This window comes from Ambystoma mexicanum, chromosome 4q, assembly GCF_040938575.1.
Source record: "Ambystoma mexicanum isolate Mex_15411 chromosome 4q, UKY_AmexF1_1, whole genome shotgun sequence".
Taxonomy (NCBI): domain Eukaryota; kingdom Metazoa; phylum Chordata; class Amphibia; order Caudata; family Ambystomatidae; genus Ambystoma; species Ambystoma mexicanum.
In genome coordinates, this window is record NC_090928.1 from 1,087,394,218 (window position 1) to 1,087,413,235 (window position 19,018).

Sequence of the window (19,018 nt, forward strand, 5' to 3'; positions counted from 1 at the left end):
CTATGTCTTTCTATGTATATAATACCATTTGCTTGTGATTGTCTATTCTAAATTTGATTTATTATGAATGACTTTTGCACTTTCTGTACCTAGTGTCCTGATGCCTGAGGGTTTGCGGCGCTGCTATGAATGCTAAAATAAATAAATGAATAAATAAATACAATAAGGTTAGGTGTACAAAAAAGGCTAAGTGTGGGTGCAGAATTCTCTTCCAGCAAGCAAACAATGAGAACCGTCGACTCTCATGGAGCTCATCTGTAAAGAAATAGTGTCTTTTTTCAGTCCGGTTTATACAATGGAAAGTGTGTACTATGAATCGTTATGTTGTCACCTAAAAAGCCACAACAGCTGTTCGCATCAACGTGCAAAATGTTTCTGAAACTCTGCTTCTTAAATCCGTAGAACATATCCAGCCCTAGGAGGGCTCAGGGCACGGAGGGCCCCCTCCTTTTCTCCCCTTACTAACCATGGAGCATCCCCCAGATAAACAGCCAGCTACCACACAAATTTGGGCCCCTGCAACTTCAGATGAACATTGACAATGTGAAGCCTGGTACGTGTTTCTTACAACATCTCTGCTACATCTCTGGCCCTTTGGTGTGTTCCTTCAGGAACTTTCTCTCTCCTACTTCCACATAGCATTAGTCATCATCACCTGTATCACATCCGTCTGAATGCCTGACTATCCAAAACATTTCTTCAAATGTACCCTCCGCCTGTCCTGCCAATTTCGTTTGTCTGTGTTTGGAGTGCTTTGCATCAAAAATCGAATTTAGTTGCCCTTACAGCTGTGCTGCCACTTTCTTTTTGTGTGTTTAGAGTGCCTGACATCAATCATCGAATTTAGTTGCCCTTGCATCTGTGCTGCAAATTTTGCATTGTGTGTTTAGATTGCCTTCCCTCTAAAATATAAAATGTAGTTGCCCTTACAGCTGTGCTGTTAATTTCTTTTGTGTGTTTAGAGTGCCTTGCATCAAAAATCGAATTTAATTGCCCTTGCATCTGTGCTGCCAATTTCGTTTCGTGGGTTTATAGTGCCTTGCATTGAACATCGAATTTAGGTGTCCTACATATGTTTTTTGTGCTTTGATTGCTATTCCAGTGCTTCTGCTTTTTGCTTTCCCTTGGCTACTAGGCTGCCTGGTGAGTTTGAGTTTGTGCTATGCAGACACTCTACTCTATCTTCCATCCCTAACTCTTTGCCACCCCTATGGCACACACCATCTCCCCTATCTATTCTAACTGTTATACTATCACCTACCGCCCCTCTTTCAAAAAGTCTGGAAGAAAAAAGTTTAAAAAAGATATTAGAAAGGTACGGCCTCACCGCTGTGCATTTTATCTTTTTTTACATTGTTTTTACTATTCATGTATTGCTTTCCTTTTAATTAGCTCCGGTTTCATTCCGGGCTACAGCACGTGACTGGGCGCCTCTCACACACACTCATGCTATTTGATAGCGCTGACATTTTTACTCATCTTTTAATTCAACCAGCTTCTGGTTCTACTCCTTCTTTCCTTGTACGCCGTCTAGCGGCAGAGGGTGCTGGCCTCAGTTGTGCTCCGAGGCTCGTATTCGGTTAGCACATTCTTTCTTTTGTTTCTGGACACACACACCTTCTGGGGCAGTTTGTCCTCACTGGCTGCTGACTAGAGGATCAGATTGGTGACTGTGGATCTTTAGGCTGCTTTGTGCAGTGCAGCAGCGGATTAGAAAGGTGTGGCCTCGCCGCTGTGCATTTTTTCTTTTGCTACATTGTGTTTACTATTCATATATTGCTTTCCTTTTAATTAGCTCCAGTTTCATTGCGGTTTACGGCGCATGACTTGGCACCGCTGAAACACACACTAATGCTATTTGATAGCACCAACATTTTTACTTATTTTTTAATTTAATCAGCCTCTGGTTCTACTCCTTCTTTCCTTGTATGACGACTAGCAGCAGTGGGAGCCTGGCCTCAGTTGTGCTCCGAATCGTGTGCTCGGTTCACACAGTCTTTCTTTTGCTTCTGGACACAGACGCCTTCATGGGCAATCTGTCCTCACTGGCTGCTGGCTGGAGGATGGGATTGGTTCCAGTAATATCACAGGATTTATTTTGAGTATACTCACAGACAGCGAAGTGGTCATGCGCAGCCGGCACCCGCTCACTGCACCAAAGTTTTGCCAAAGATTGATAAAGCTAGTTTGGGCCCGTCTGGGTCGTGGTCGGGCCCAGAGGGGAGGGGAGAGTGGCCTTCGGGCAGTATTCGCGGGATTCTCTCCTTGCACTTTGCCCTGCCGGGGTGTTCTAGCCTAATCAAATTTCTTTGCAAGGACATATGGGGAGTGCGGTTGAGCTGCCTGAAAAGGACTCTCTATCTGCCATATTGATCAATAAGCGCTTCTTGGTGGCGCATGCTTATTTTATATTTTAATTATTAGCAGAAACCCATCCAAGTGTGTTTTTTGTGATCGAAACCTGGCTGACAGAGACATCTACTCCAGTATTTTCCCACGCACTTCCGGATAGCTACAATATTGTTTACCTGGATCGGATGTCCACACACCTAGGGGGGGTGCTGCAATATTTCGCTCACCCCTTCATATCTCCATGATATCCTTAGTGCATGAGCTACAGATGGAAGCACTTTTAGTACGCCTTACAGTGTTGGCTTCTATATCTTGGCATTTTTTTGTAGTATATCGCCCTCCGGGCTCCTCTGTCTTTTCTTAACCCCTTTGAAAGACCAAAGAAATATTGAGGCTTAGTACCACAAAATGAAATACACCAATCACGGGTCAAAAACATACAAGTATCTTTTATTTCTGTACAGAATTCAAAGCAAACAGATATCTATCTGGCTCCCAACACCTTGCAGTGTGTACTTGCAGACACAGTGAGGGGTGAGAGTGCTGGACATCTTAACACTGGCTTTTTTATACAGTTCAAAATCATTGTCCATCCCCTCTCCAAACTAATAATTTACATGCTAGGGTTCTTGCCCAGTTCATATGACAAATATTACAATATTGTTCAACGGATTTAACAAGTTTGCATGTCCATGAAGATACAATGGTGACATTGGTTCTCTGATCCATAGTAAGCCTTGCTTCAAGAATCGCTACAATGCAGTCCAGCAAAAACACACGGTCTGAGTTTGTTCTACATTGTTCCACTGTTTAGATGAGGATGAGGCTTGTGAGCGCAGACAACACTTGGATTGCAGTTCATACGAGTCCAAGGTTTCTTTGCATAGAACAAAAAGTCTGCTCTTGGTCAGCCTAAATGTTGACACAACTCAAAGGTCGTTCGGCTCGGCTGTAGTTGAAAACACAGTCCACCATTTTAGAACAAAAAGCAAGAGTCAAAATCAAAATGGCGGATGATTCTTAAAATGGCAGCAAAGTTGATCAAAAATCGGAACAATTCAGATGTGGTTTCCGTGAAACTCAAATGGGTTTAGGCCACTATTCATAACAAGGCGGTATTATACGAATACAGTTTTAACACCTTCTTAGATCTAGTACCCACCCTCCAGTCGAAATATGTGCATTTGGTTGTATTGAGAGACTTTAACATGAGGCTCAATGCTCCCCTGCCTTCTAGACTAGTTCAATTCTGTGAAGCTATGCTAGACCTGAGACTACCACAATATATGTGTGTCCCAACGCACACTCAGGGTGGTATTTTGGACCTGATTTTCTCACCAGTAGCTAGCATCTCGGTGGTCCAGGGTAAACAGGTACTGTGGTCTGACCACAGGATTATTGTCTTTGATATCTTGGGTGCAGTGCAGCCAGCTACAACATCCCAAGCCATTTCCTGGAGATGAAACTGGCACTTAGTGGACCATCAGCAGTTATCGTCCTTGATTGTGGATAGATGTAGGGCAACAGAGGCTAATGATTTTTCCTCTCTCTCAGGCATCCTACAGAATGTTGCTAATCAGGTAGCCCCATTTTAAATCAATCTAAAGAGCTTTTCTCTGTGGTTAATTCATTGTCCTCGGCTACCCGCTTTTCTCCTTCACTGCCAGTCTCCCAAACACTTTGCGATTCTCTATTAGATTTCTTCTACATGAAGGTAGCGGGTGTTCGGGAAAAGATCTCCACCAGCAAGCATGTCACAGCCACCTACAGTTCCTGTGAATCAGCCATTATTGGTAGCTCTGGTTGGAGCAGGTTCCCTAAATGTTTGGCCAACGAGGTCCTGCAGGCAGTGGGATGCATTAAGTCTGCGGCCCCTTCAGATCCTATCCCACTGGAAATTCTGAAAGCTGTCATGCCTGGTATGATTCCCTGGGTTGTGGAGGCAGTGAACTCTGCTTGTCAGGAATGCCTGATCCCTATCGAATTGAAGCAGGCAGATGTGATCCTGCTTCTGAAGAAACCATCTCTGGATGCTTCGGTGCTGGCTAACATTCACCCTATTTCTCTTCTCCCTTTTTCTATGATGCTGCTCGAGTCCCTGAGAGCACCTCTTCTTCCTCTTTTCTCAAAACTCTGGCATTTATTGACCCCTTTCAGTCTGGGTTTCAGCCGGGGCGTGGCACCAAGAGTGTCCTGGTGTCTTTGGTTGATGACCTTACCATGCTGGTGGACCGGGGCGTAGTGGGCGCCCTGATCCCGTTAGATCTGTCTGAAGCATTCAACATGGTCGACCACTCCATCCTGTTGTGCCTTCTACAGGCAGAAGGTCTCTTGAGGCCCGACTTAGCCTGGTTTGTCTCACTCCTAACTGACAGGAGTCAGTCACTATCCCTCCCCCTTTTCTTTCATCACCCTATGCACTACCCTGTGGTCTCCCGCCTTGTCCCCTATGATTTTTAACATCTACATTCAGCCACTGGTTCACCTCATTTGTTCCTATGGCTTCTGCTGTTACTCCTACACCGACAACGACACTCAGATCTTGGTCTGACATGATTTTGACCAAGCGACGGCAGCATTTGAACTGTGGGAGTGGGAATGTGGATGAGTGCGTACCGGCTGAAGCTGAATGGAGACACGACTGAAGTTCTGGTGGTGGGTTCTCCTCTACCGCATTGTGGACTTCTTCCTTTTGGCCCCCCACGTTAGATGATCTCCCCATCCCGATGACGGTGGTCAAGAACTTAGTGATCCTTCTGTCATCCACTTTTTCGATGATACCTCAGATCAGCGCAGTGTGCAAAACTGGGCACTTTTTGCTCAGGGTGCTGCAGAAAAGTGCTCCCCTTTCTGGCTGTACATCTACGACCTATGGTGGTGGCATCAGTCGTCATCAGTTCCATCGAATATTGCAATGTGCTGTACCTATCACAGCCTTTGGGTGTTATACAGTGTCTCCATCTGCTGTAAAATCTAGCAGCCAGGGTGGCAACAAACTCTCCCTATGGAGCCCACGTTAGCCCTTTGGTTCGGGCCCTCCACTGGCTCTCGGTTGTCGACAGCATCACATTTAAATCCCTATGCCTGGTCCACTGGGCCTTTGATGGACAGGGGGCTAAATATCTTCAAGCTAGGTTCCGCCCCTTTATTCCAGAACGGGCTCTTCGCTCTAGTAATGCCAAGCTGGTGTCAATTCCAAAGGTGCGCCTTGCCCGTGTTGGTGGACAAGCCTTCTTGTTTGCATCAGCCCAATTGTGGAATGGCTTGCCTTTTTACCTGAGAGGCACCACAAACCAACTTCAGTTTAGGCGTGCACTGAAGACCTTCCTTTTTTAGAGCATAGGGGTAGGGTGTGTCTTTGTTTTCCTTGCACCAAGATGTTTTCAGGTGAAAGTGAGCGCTACAAATGCATATAACAAAACATAACATATCCTGACCACTAACCCTGCCAACCTATCACAGACACCTATGTCAGCACAACTTCAAGACAGATCTTTACTGATATCCTCTTCTCTGTCCCTTCTCCAGATCTATGGACTCCTCATCTCATCTCTACTCCTTCTCCTCTCACATCCTCACCCATTAATGTTGGCATTAAATGGGAAGTTCTCTTGGCAGTCTTTGCATCATTCAGGTGTTTCATTAATGTCGATCACACTGGCACTATCTTGGTTTAGGGTCCTCAACCCAACCTCCTCCTTCTTAAAGACCTTGACCTCGATATGCTTGCTTTTACCGAGACGTGGTTCAAGGCCAGCTCAGTCACTGCTTTTGACCCCCTTATCCCTGATGGCTATAAGATCATCTACAAGCCTGGCCCTAACCATACAGGCAGTGGGGTTTCTCTTATCTTCACTGAGTTGCTCCCTTCTTCCCTCATACTCACCCTTAATCTTCCTTCAAGAGCATGTTTTGCAAGTTGCTCATCTCTCCCACCTTCTCACTGACCATTGCCACCATCTACAGGCCACCCGGCTCTACCACTCTGTTCCTCTCTGAATGGGCTGATTTCTCCTACTCTCTGCTCACTACCACCACTAAACTCCTTTTCATGCATGATTTTAACATCCACCTTGACTCCTCAATCATAGCATCTACTCTCTTCCATGACCACTTGGCTGGACACTTGATGCCATCATCCACACTTACCTTTCACTCTCCTTCCCACTGACCACCCCACTCTTCTGGTCAGACCACTCTCTGCCCTCTGACCGCACTTCCCTGAGCAATGCCAACCTCGTTGCTGAACATTCTCCCAATGAAACAAATGTCATTTGCTGCCTTTGCAGCTACCTTCAGCCCCTATCTCCCCAAATATGGACTCTACCTCTGACTCCGCTCTCAGCAACCAACTTGATCTTGATCTTTCCTCTATATCTCAAGCACTCCCTTGTGCGCCCCCTCTTGCCCAGCCAACTACTGCTGCATATCTATCACCCCCTTCCTTAGGAAACTCCTGGAGAAGCTGGTCTTCCCCCAACTGACCCAGCACACTGAACTCATTGGTTGCCTTCCTCGACCATGAATCTGGGTTCCGAGCATCCAGAGGCAGGGAAACTTCTCTACTGAACACCTGTGAGGAACTGCTCACATCGGTATCACTACATATTATCCCCACCGAAAATATTACTGTATATATGGTCGCCTGGAACGTCAATAGGCAATATTTTTGGGGGGAATAATTTTTGGGGGTTTTGGGCATGGGGGTTGTGGGGGTGTCCCCCGCTACTCTAATAATAATGCAGGGGTTGCAGGGTTGTCCCCCGCAGGTTCTATGCCTTAATATCACAGCTAAAATATGTTGATATTTTTGTATGTTGATACTTTTGCTGGGATATTAACACATGGAGCCCTCACATCTCTTGATTCCAACTCTCCAGCTGTTCTCATTTTACATGATCTCTCCTCTGCATTTGTTACAGTTAACCACTCCATCTTCATAAAATGACTCCACAATACCCTAGCTATCTTGGGGCGGGCACTGAACTGGCTGTTCTCCTTCCTCAGTCACTGTCTCTCCAAGGTTAGTCTGGGCTCCTTCTCCTCCCCCACCTCTATCTCCACCTGTGGCATTTCCCAGGGCTCCAACCTTTCTCCCTAGCTCTTCAACAACTACCTGCTCCGCTTGCACACCTCATTTTCACTTCTCCCCAAACTTCCAGTGTTATGCAGATGACACACAACTCTTCTTCAAACTTCCCTCTGATCCTTATCTTACTTACTCCCCCATTCCTGACTTCCTATCTGCCCTGGTGTACTTCCAATGATCTCTGCCTCAATGCCAGCAAGACTGAGATATTTCCTATTGGGACTCCTGCTCCGTCGTTCTGTCTCTCACTCTGGCCATCTTCTATGGGCTCTCCCCTTCTCCCTCATCGGAAGCCAGAAACCTTGGAGTCATCTTCGACTCCTCTTTTTCCTTCATCCCTCATATTCAGGACCTTACCAAGAAGTCTCAGTTTCAACTCCACCTTCTCAAAGTAGTTCTTCCTTTCCTACCTACCCCAGAATCTCAATGTCTCTAGATCTCTGGTTCTCTCTAGTCTAGACTACTGCAATTTCCTTTTCCTTAATCTACCATCTTCTTCTGTACGACACCTCCAGCTAATCCAGAATACGAATGTGAAACTTATCCTTGCCCTCAAGCCCAGGGACCGCATCTCTCCAGCCCTAAAAACTCTGCACTGGCTCCAAATTCAAATCCCTCTGCATCATCCACAAGACTGTCTGGAGCCCGGAAGCAGCACTATCTACAACTTGCTCTCACTAAATACTCTCCCTTCAGATCTTTCCTCCGGCACCAACTCTCTGCATGTTAAGTGCTTCTCTAAACAGCGAGCTGGTGGCCTATCTCTGTCCTCAGCAGGCTCCCTCCTCTTGAATAACCTCCCCCTTCCTCTTCGTCTTGAACCAGATCTCCTCAAATCCATAAACTCCTTAAGGATTTCCTTTTCACCTCCTCCTTCCCGTCCTCCCTCCTGTGTTAAATCACACAGTTGCTGAGATTGGTGACTAGGTCCCTTATGTGTCCTGCGGGTCCTGGCCTTCCACACCCAATTGCCTACAGCCTCCACCACCCCACCCGCCAGAGCACTTTCCCTTGGCACCCACTGGCCTATGTCAAGTTTTTTCCTGGGAAATACAAACGGCCCTCCGATGTGCATTGCTAGAGCCTTTCAGTACAGTCAGAGAAAGTGCGTAGTGACAGTGCATAAAATCTCATGATAAAATAAAATGTCATAGTACTACAGGTTTTATGCAGTTCAATATTCTCCAGGAGGCTAAGAGCGTTTAAAAACAATCACATATTCACAATACCTCAACCTGAGTACACTTCTATAGTTTTTACAAATATCTATGAACAACCAAAAACAGTTCATAGGTGTTTACCCTCCAGTATAAATTGTCAGAGTGTTTCTATGGGTGCGTTTAAAGCGCATGATTCGTCAGATATCCAAAGTAATCACTATTTCATATAACCTCAGGCTTTGAGAAATTCAAGTTTTACCAGGAATCTAAGGTCAGATAAAATTACTGATATTTTTTCACCATCCAATATACGTTGCCAGAAAATTCTGATTCAATAACTGACGGACTATATACAACGCGTTTAAAATATAAAATGTGTAATGGCATTAAAGCTGGACAATGCATGATCAAATGCTTAGGATTTTCGATTTCGTTCAAGTTATCACAAAAACAGACAAAGGCCAGACCCTTTGGCAATTGATTTCGTATACATATAAGTTCCTTCGTTTGAAATACATTGAAATAAAATCTCATTAATTGGCACAATATTTAGCATTAGAGAACTTCATCAAATAGGTTTCCAGTGTCCCCATGCTTTTCTGCTTAGTCCCCAAACCAGCAAAAAGGGAATATTTGTGTAACACACTGTAGGTAACAATCCAATCTCTCCGAATCAGGGCTATTACAACCCTACTACCAAGACCTCATTGATTGGTCTAAATCCAAGATCAGTTTCCTGCAATTATTTGCCAAAGAATAGGCCATGATTCCGACGGTTTTAATAGCTATAGAATACAAATATGTATAAAGTGAAGTTATTGTCCTGTAAAGGAGCAATTGTTTCCATATAACCCTACTTTTCAAGGGCCGCAGTTTGAGCTCATGGCAGATAGCAACTAAAGGTACACAATTTGGTAAAAAAACACTTTTTCCTCCAAATGTCTCCAAATGATCACATTTTTCAAGGGTCCATGATTGCATAATTTCCAAGCAGTATTTTAGTTTAGAGACCATTTACACCACAAAACACTCACAATCCACTAGTTTTGCCTCCTTTAAGATATTTATGACAGCAATAGCATTATAGGAGATGAAGCTAAACAGCCGATTGATAGTAGGTGAAGATGTTAATGTTAATGTTAATGTTGAAATTGCCATCGGCCCACAATCACGTCTACAGCTTTTGATAATGGTGGGGAAGGGGTCCACCCATGTGGGCATAACATTTACCGTCCCACCACCCCCATATAGGTCATACCCTTTACAACCTGCAGTAGTTTACACCAACCCTCAGTTTTCTTTCACCCTAATGGTGGATTGGAAAGGGACATCAGGGAAGCCTGGGGGCACCACTAAAGATCAGACGATTTCAGCAGCTGAGAACAAGGCTCGCAAGCAGGTGGAAGTGGCATTACAAAAAGCAGAGCAAGAGCTGACACAATACTTGCAGGCCCAGAACAGACAGCAGGGGGAAAGGAAGGGGCACAACACACCTGGAGGTAGTGATGAAAGATAGTGGGGCAGATCCTCTTTACGATCGATGGTACAGTTGTCAACAAACCCCAAATCTCGGTAGCTCAGACCACCCCCAGCAAAATCACACAATGGGGTGCAGGTGAGGAATCAGAATTCATGGACGAGGACAGGGGTAAGATAGCCAGAGGTTTATTAAGTGCGGAGAGAAGTCAAGGGGGAAGACAGCAACAAAAGGGATTCAGAAACCGCACAGGATGTAACACCATGGAGCCACAGACTATGATCGCAGACTTGCCAAATAGCCCCAGTCAAAGGTAAGAAACGAGTAAGGGCCTCCAAGCGTAACCAGCAGGGAACACTGTTCCCGTTGTTACAGAAGGGAACGGTGAAACCTCATTATGTGGTGTTGCCCCACATGTATTGGGTAAACTTAATGCATGCCTTGCCCTCCCTTACCACAGGAGCTGCCAAGTGGAGAAGCATACAGCAGGCATCACCCTAGCAGTGGGGATATAAATAGCTTGTTTACCTCCTAGCTAGGGTTGAGCACGCAGATGAGATATGGCCTAAGGCTGGGTTCAAGGGGATAACAATGAACAGTACTGCTCACTATGTCGCCACATTTAATAACTCTCAAATGCAGGTATGGGAAGTTTTGAGCAACATGTATACTGACAGACCCGATAATAATTCTATCATGGCCCGCACAATGAAAGCAGATGAGGACCCCACCCTTATCATATGTTACACAAGAGGCTCCCTTTGGAAGTACAGGCAGCGTGAAATAAGGTGGCTGGGTTGGAAGACAAATCATGGCCTGAGATACAGGCACATATCACACATTATTGCGACAGAGACAGGAGAAAAATAAGGAGTGGACACAATAAACACATAGGGCAGAAGCAAAGTTGGTACAGAAGAAATTAGCAAAGCTGATGGTGGAAGGTGCGGCAATATCTAACACCTCCGAAGGGCAGCCTCACCACATCCCTGCACATGTGTGGGTAGACGGGCTTAGAGAGTTTTGGAGAGAAGCAGGAGGTTTTCAGAGAAGAAGAGGAAATCTCTATATGGCAGAGCAGGAGGTATGAGAAACCTATGACCCCGATCTGCACCTGATTGTTGGTCTTGCAGGAAGATGGGTTATTTTTCTCAAGACTGGAGAAGTGGGTCAACCATGTCAGTAAACTATAACATCCCAGCCTACCACCCCACCTTTAATCCACAGCCCAATTTGCCCGTATGCCCAGGCCCCATACAACAACAACAACAATTCCAGTTGCAAGCACTACATTTTACACAGTCACCTGCTCAACCATAGGTTAAAAGTTCCCTACCCCATGGTACGTTGACTCACTACACGGGAGCGAGTGTGCTTGGGGGAAAACCTTTCCTGCTCCCCAGAATGAACACTTAAACTCAATAGGACAGCCCACTGTGAGCTTTGGCATGCCCAGTACTTTCAGTAACTTGATCCAGAATACAAAGCCTGATTAGGAGCTTCGAGTGATCGAACATTTTATTTTTTGGTCAACACGGGATCTACCAAATCCTGTATTATGCAGGGGAACTCCCCCGCATATATGTCCTAATTGACCTTCTAAATTAGGTAAATTCTCCCGAGGTCAATTCTCCCGAGGTCAATTGTGAAAAGGTCAATTAGTATACAACCGATTGAGGGATGTGTCTGATGAACAGCTGTTCGAAGACGAGGTGGGGGAATGATATTTGAAATCTCTGTACCCTGCCAGGTAGTAGTGGAACACAGATAAGTACTGCACACCCAGCTCCTTGTCAACACAGTAACATCACACTCGCAGGAGGATTTTGATAGGGTTCCCAGCCAGTTGTGGACCAGTGGCCCACATAACGTAGGCCTGCTAAAAATCATGTGGATGGTTTTCATTAAACTAAAGCCAGGAGCAGTGTTGCCTCGCATAAAGCCCATGTCAAAGGAAGTGGAGGAAGGCACTTAGTCCACCCTAGAGGCCTTATGGCAGCAGGGCATAATACAGCCATCAGAGTCCTTAAGTAACATGACTATTTATCTTTTGGAAAAAAGAGACATAACAACTTGGAGGATGGTACTGGACTTACACATGTTGAACAACATTGTAAAGTTATCCAGTTGTCCAGTTGGCTCTAATCTCGCCACCCTCCTGTGTAATATCCCCATGGAAGCTATCTATTTTACTGTGATAGATCTCAAGAATGCCTTTTTCTCCATCCCACTACACCCTGAGTCCCAACCCCTTACAGTGGTTAATTACAGGGGGGAAACGATTCCAACACACTTGCTTGCCCCAAGGGTACTGTGAGTCCCCTAGCATTGTCAGCAAGGTATTGCAAATGGATCTAAGAAGCATAAAAGCACAGAGCACAGCAATTCAGTATGTGGATGACCTCCTGGTCTGCAGCACTACCGAAGAGCTATGTAGGAATGATTCAGTAAAACGTTTGATTTTATTGGCAGTGAAGGGTTACAAAGTGGACAAGGATAAACTGAAGTATTGCCAGCAAGAAGTTGTGTACCTAGGGCAGATAATATCATCAGCAGGCAAAAGAATAATCCCAGAACGGGTTACAGCAGTACAGAACACACCAAACGCTACCACAGTCAAGCATATGCAGCAGGTTTTTAGGTTTATGTAACTATTCTCCAGCATTGATTTTTGACTATTCAACATATACCAAACCCCTACAGCAAGTGCTAAAAGAAGCAAAGAAAGCAAAAGGACCCTTTGTCTGGACAGATCAGATGATCAAATAATTTCAGGAATTTAAAAAATCGATAAGCAGTGCCCCAGTTATGGCTATGCCTGATTATAAAAGACAATTCCTTTAGTTCTCATATTCCAATGGTCAGGTGATGTTGTCTGTTCTCACACAGACAATCTCAGTGGGACATAAGCCTCTGCAAATGAAGATCAACTCTCGCCACCCAACGAGCATCAGGGTATGAAGTGATATTGTCAAACTCCTCCATTCACACTGTCAGGTGCTAAACTGTCAATCCAGCAACATGTATCGCAGAAGCAGTAAAGCCAAAGAACTCAGTACATGATTGCACTACATATGAGGACACCACTGATGACACTACCCACTGTAAAGAGGATGCACTCAAGGAGGGGAATGTGCTCTTTTTTGATGTCTCCGCAGTGATAGATCAGAACACAAGAGTAAGGCACACGGCAGCAGCAGTAGGGAGCCTCAAATCAGGGGAGTACCATGTGTTAGCAAAGGTGCCAGTGCCCTTGCACTACTCTTCGCAAGCAGCAGAGCGTGTGGCCAACATGACTGAATTGGAACTGTCACGGTGGTGCTCCACTATCATTTAATCAGATTCAGCATTTGTCACATCTACAGTTCATTCAGGCCTGTCTAGGTGGCACAGGAGAGGGGTTAAAAAATCAGATGGCAGGCATGCAGCATGCCGCATTACTTACCAGGTTAATGGATGCATTAGCGCTCCCTACAGCAGTTGCGGGAATGTGATATGAGCAGCTCACATGAACAATACAGACCCAATTTCTTATGGTAACAGTGCAGCAGATTTGGCAGGAAAGAAGCAATCAATTTAGAAAGCTCTGATGTCACGGTGTCCTTTGAATGTCCCTTGCAATATGTAGAAATGATGGTCACTCTTAGTGCACTTCCCCTGACTGAGATTATTGAAAAGCAATTAGGGACAAAGAGGGGGTGTCATGTTTCCCCTACAGAACTCATATGGAGACAAAACTATTCAAGAAACCAGTTATGTCCCAGGAGTTGCTCATTGTCGCCCTTGAACAGTTGCACTTTCCCTCACACACATCCAAGGAATAAATTGCTGCCGATTTGCAGTAAGGGTGATTTTTTCCAAACCTCCAAGAGCGCATTAGTGATTTCATATCAAATTGCATCACTTGCAAATGTATACTACTGACCACACTCTGTGAACACTGAAAGTGACATTGCCACATCCCTGAGGGCCATTTCCACATGTGCACATTTACTATGTGAACATGGTTAACAGGTGCAGTAACTTTTGTTACCTAATTGTGCTCCATTTATCACTCCGAAGCCAACGGAATAGTGGAGAGCCTCGATGGATTGTCAAAACAAAGCTTGCAAAACAGTGTGACATGCTACATAAGCCTTGGCTGCACTGTTTGTGCTTGCTCTTTTTGCACTACACAATCAGCCAGGGTTTGATCATCATCTCACCCTGCATGAAATAATCACAAGCATGAGGCTACACACTCCTATCGCACCTGCACACACTGACTCTGATGCACATTCCTCTGCAGAAATTCTTGGAGAAGAATTCCAGGGGTACCGTAGGGAACAAACAAAATCTGTCAGATTTATATCTCACCAGGTTGGATCCCATCACAGTGGTCATAACCCAATGGTAAAAGATGAATTGCCAGCATCACAAGAGATATCACAGTGTCAGCTACTACAACTCTTTCCAGGAGATTGGGTATTTGTCTGCAACTTTGTGCGCAAGTCGAAAGAGCCTATATTTGTTGAACTGTACACATTGATCTACACTACTCCCACAGCCGTCAAAGTCACCAGACACAAATCATGGATTTAACTCAGCTACATCCGGAGGGGCAAGAGCTCCATCACCCCCTCCAACAGCAAGAGGAAGAAGAAGGGGGAATTACAAGGGGAGTTATATTTTAACTTCCAAAAGTCCATATGGGCAACTAGGCATTTCACCACGAGATCAGGGAAACACACATGAACTTAGGCAGTATATGTCTTATTTTGTTCTTATTCTTTGCATCTTTTGTTTTCTCATGCTATCTTTTACATGTTTTGTTCCTCGAAAGCGTGGGTCCTATAATTTTACTAAAAGTGAAAATTCATCAGCAAATATGAATGCTTCTATGACTAGAATTAAGAGGGATATTTCTAAACCAAGTGTTATCCCATCACCACACAGAAGAAAACATGTGGGGAGAGAGAAACCGAGTGAGCATTGTTTTGTTTGTTTGTTTATTGATTCCTCATGCAGCAGCCCCACCTAGGTCATTCTTACCTCAAGAGATCCAATCAGAGATAGCAAGCTGTTCAGTTCAGTTGGCTATATGTAGGGTGCGAGGAACAATGCAGGGACACAAGGTCCTAGTACAGTGGTTGTTGGTAAATGCAACAGTGTATGATGACAATTATGTAAAACTGACAACAAAGGACAAAAAGCTGAACAATCTTATACATACATATGAAAGAATACACAGGTGCAAATGACTGACTTTCAGGAGAAGCAACTTAGGAAAAATACATCGATTTGTAAAGCATTGTCTGCATCACATTATCTCAATAGAGCAGGGCAGAGTCAGTCTTCCTGTGAAGGGAAGCCCAGGTGGCAGATGAAGGGCGCTGTTTATATGAACACAAATAATTTGAAGGGCTGATTGGGTACTGGGAAGGATTAATGTGTTGACTACCCAAGGGTGTGGTCCTAAAGATTAATGAGACTTGCTCTACTATATGGACCAAGTATGAGAACAGCTTAACGTGGATAAATCAGCATGTACCTCCGATAAGAGTTATGAAACTTACACAGCTTTCCTTGTGTTTCAGACGAAACAGCAATATTTTTGTTGGAGAAAATATCAACTTCAACACCACTGTCCACCTTCCCAACAATCAGGAGACACTGCAGCACTCATGGACATTTACTGGGTTTGCAGAGGACTGGCCTATACGCAGGGAGGGATCTGCCTGATGGCTACGTTGCAAGCTCCTGTGCTGGTGCTACCTTATGTCAACCTTACATTCATTCCGCAAGCATCCAACAACCAGGCCTATGCACCTACTGCACCAGCGGGTCCAGCAATCTCAGGGCCTGCATTATCAATGCTGCAGTAATTATTTTTCGCAAGAGTCAAGTGAGAAGCTGAAAACGATATCGCAGGAATACCACCTGTTTAACCAAGCTGGCATGTTTTTCTCACTCCTGTGGAGCAAGCAGGAGCAAACACTAAGTAGCTACAAATAACAAGGTGGGAGCTCATTGAAATGGGCAATGATATGGAGAATGGCTGAATGTGTTTGTGGAAGAACTCAGAGTTATAAGGATAACCACATTGCAAAATAGGTATGCCCTTGATCTAATGACTGCCAAAGAGGGGGTGGGGGGCCTGTTCAAACATAGGAACTTCTTGCTGCCCTTACAGACCCTCCAATGATGCAGACTGAAAATTGAAGCATTATACAAGCAATAACCTCACTGCACACTCTGTGCACCACCATGGAGGAAGAAGGTGGTGTCGAAATAGAAAGTATATCGTGCCTCCTATTGTAATAAATATATTTAATATTGGCCTACGCCAAGATGCTCGAAAGTCGCTTGCGAAAAGAAATCTGTGTTGCAAGGTCCTAACCTTAAATCCATGTAGGCCGCCATTTTAGGTCAAACCGCCATTTTAGGATTTGTTGTGTAAAAGTCACCCTGAGAGCTAAAATGGTGGACGATGTCATTGCAGAATATAACATGGCCGTCTTGACCTCAGTACATAGCCAATGTGTAATTTGCCTGCAGGCCACTTGTTTAGGTCATGAACTGAGACCTTGTCCTTCACTGACCTATGTGTAGGAGGATTACTCGTGCAATGCAAACTAATCCACAAGCATATGTTGAGACAATGTATTCAAATACTGAACAAAGAACATCTGTTTAACTACATTGTATTTATGCTTAAGAATTCCTGCATGGAAAACTTTAGAATACACAGCTATTGCATACGCTTGTTGATACATGTATTAAAGGCAAACCAGTTATATGCGGTTATTTGAGACTTGGCACGAACCCTAGATCGGTGATATATTAAAAGGAATATTAACCCGAAGTGGGGCTGGGCATAGCGCCCACTAAATGTATAAAAAGCGAATGCATTCTGATGTACAGGGACTCTCACTGAACACACTGAACCACGCTGGAGTTCGTTGTGTTGTACTCAGGGCCGATAGCTATCTGATTTTGCTCTGTTTTTGTAATTGGATTCAGTATGGAATAAAGTACTTTGTATGTTCCTTTGTAACCCGTGTTCGGTGTATTTCCTTTTGGGGTACTCAGCCTCGATATTCTTTTTCTGTTTTCACAGTTGGCGCCCGAATAGGGACCCTCAAGATTGATGCCGGATTGTTGAAGGTTGACACACAATATCGGACCGGGATCGGACTGTGTGACATAAAGGGGCCGCTGGATGAGACGCGACACCTCAGCAGCGCTGCACGACCCGATCCCTGGACGATTACCTTGTGGTCTGAGACGGCATCTTGACGAGGGTCTACTTATCGAGGCAGGCATATTTGCCGAAATCACCATACATGAGATAAGATTAGTTAGGTAAGATTCTTAGAAGTACCGATTGGTCCTCCTTAGCTTTGGTCAGGTGAGTCGTAACCCGATTCTTAATTTAACCCTGACAATTTGAATTTTGGCGCATTGTATCTGCAGACACAATTATTTGACCAGGTAACACCAAGAATTTACGATATGCCTGGGAAATTGTCTACCTGTTTTAGGGCATTATTCCGCAGTGATAGACAATCGTTGGAATTTAGCCGTCCCGCACCACAGGAGGGGTCGCAGGCATGTACTATGTACTGTAAGTACAGCATTGGAAGTATAGTATTTAATGATATTTGGCACAGACAAACCAGACATGCCTCCGAACTTCAGTGGCCAATCAACGGTAGTTTTGAGATCCCTCGCATTGAATATTTGGAGTCAATCTTGTTAAAGAAAAAGGCTAGACCTGCAGCATTTGATGTTTTGCAGAATTGGAAAAAAGAAGCGTTGCAACAACTTAAAGGTAGAGAGAAACATGCACGTCGTCATAAAAAAAAGCTGAAAAAGCATTGTTATATGACCAAAACAAACAGGCTGAGGCGACTAAAAATATGGATAGGGCTTTCTCACTTGGAATTCAGAAAATCTATCCTTCTTAAGATCTTCATATTTCTGATGAGTTTATTGACAAAATATTACATGAACGAAGGCTTGGTGCCTCTGTGCCACCTCCGTATGTTCCTCTTCCCACTGCTGTACCTCTTCCTGCTGTTTTTCCTGCTCTTCCTGCTCAACTTGTTGTTCCTACTCCTCTGGTTTTTGTCCCTCCACCTGCTCCTCCGCCTCTTTTTATCGCACCAGTTATAGTACCTCCATCGAATTTGCCTGCTCCCTCTCTTCCAAGTGGTCCTGAGCCGCTTGTAATCGATCGAGGTACGGGAACAAAAGTTGTCACTCGCAATACTGTACCGTCGGTGAAGAAATGTAAGTTAATTGCATGGGCTAAGCATTGTATGGAGAAGGATGATCAAGCTAGTGTTTTGCCACACTTTGTAATACGGATAATTTTCCTGAGAAAAATGTTTTTATTGAAGGTTTATGGATTCAGTTATGTATAATGTGGGGAAGATTAAATAATGCGGATGTTCCTCAAGCGTTAAGGTATCTAAATACTCTAGCACTTTCCAGAGACGCTGTGGAGAAGGTAAATGAGCATGTCGAGAGGTTATTTGGGTATAGGAAGGAGTTAGAAAAGATACAGAATGAGAATGATGAAGAGGAGAATATGTATGTACAGAAACGGTTCCTTCCGTGTCGTAAACCGATATTGGAGGAAATGCGAATTTGTAAGAAAGACGCGATTAGATGGATTTCAGACATATCGATAACTCCAGTTGAGGTATATGACACATATAGTCAATATACGTTGGAAATGCAGAGGAAAGTGATACAGGTAATGGTAGAGTACCTGCAGGATGAGTGTGTAAAAAGGAAGATTAGTTGTCCCACAGAGTTATTGAGCATTTATAAAAGAGCTTTTTCACTTGACACTTCTTCGACTGCTTTAGCGCTCGACTTGGCTTTGTTGCTTAGTAAGCATTCGGAGTTGCCTACATCTCAGTTGCCTATGAGAGAGGTTCCTCCGACATT

General features: G+C 44.5%; 1 long non-coding RNA gene across 1 annotated transcript; it reads left to right on the forward strand.

The window, feature by feature from the left end:
• Window positions 1-441: 441 nt before the first annotated feature.
• LOC138467146 (uncharacterized) lies at window positions 442-17,114 on the forward strand. Its single transcript, XR_011268073.1, has 2 exons — window positions 442-553; window positions 15,655-17,114. It is a non-coding gene; the product is annotated as an uncharacterized lncRNA (long non-coding RNA).
• The last annotated feature ends 1,904 nt before the right edge of the window (window positions 17,115-19,018 follow it).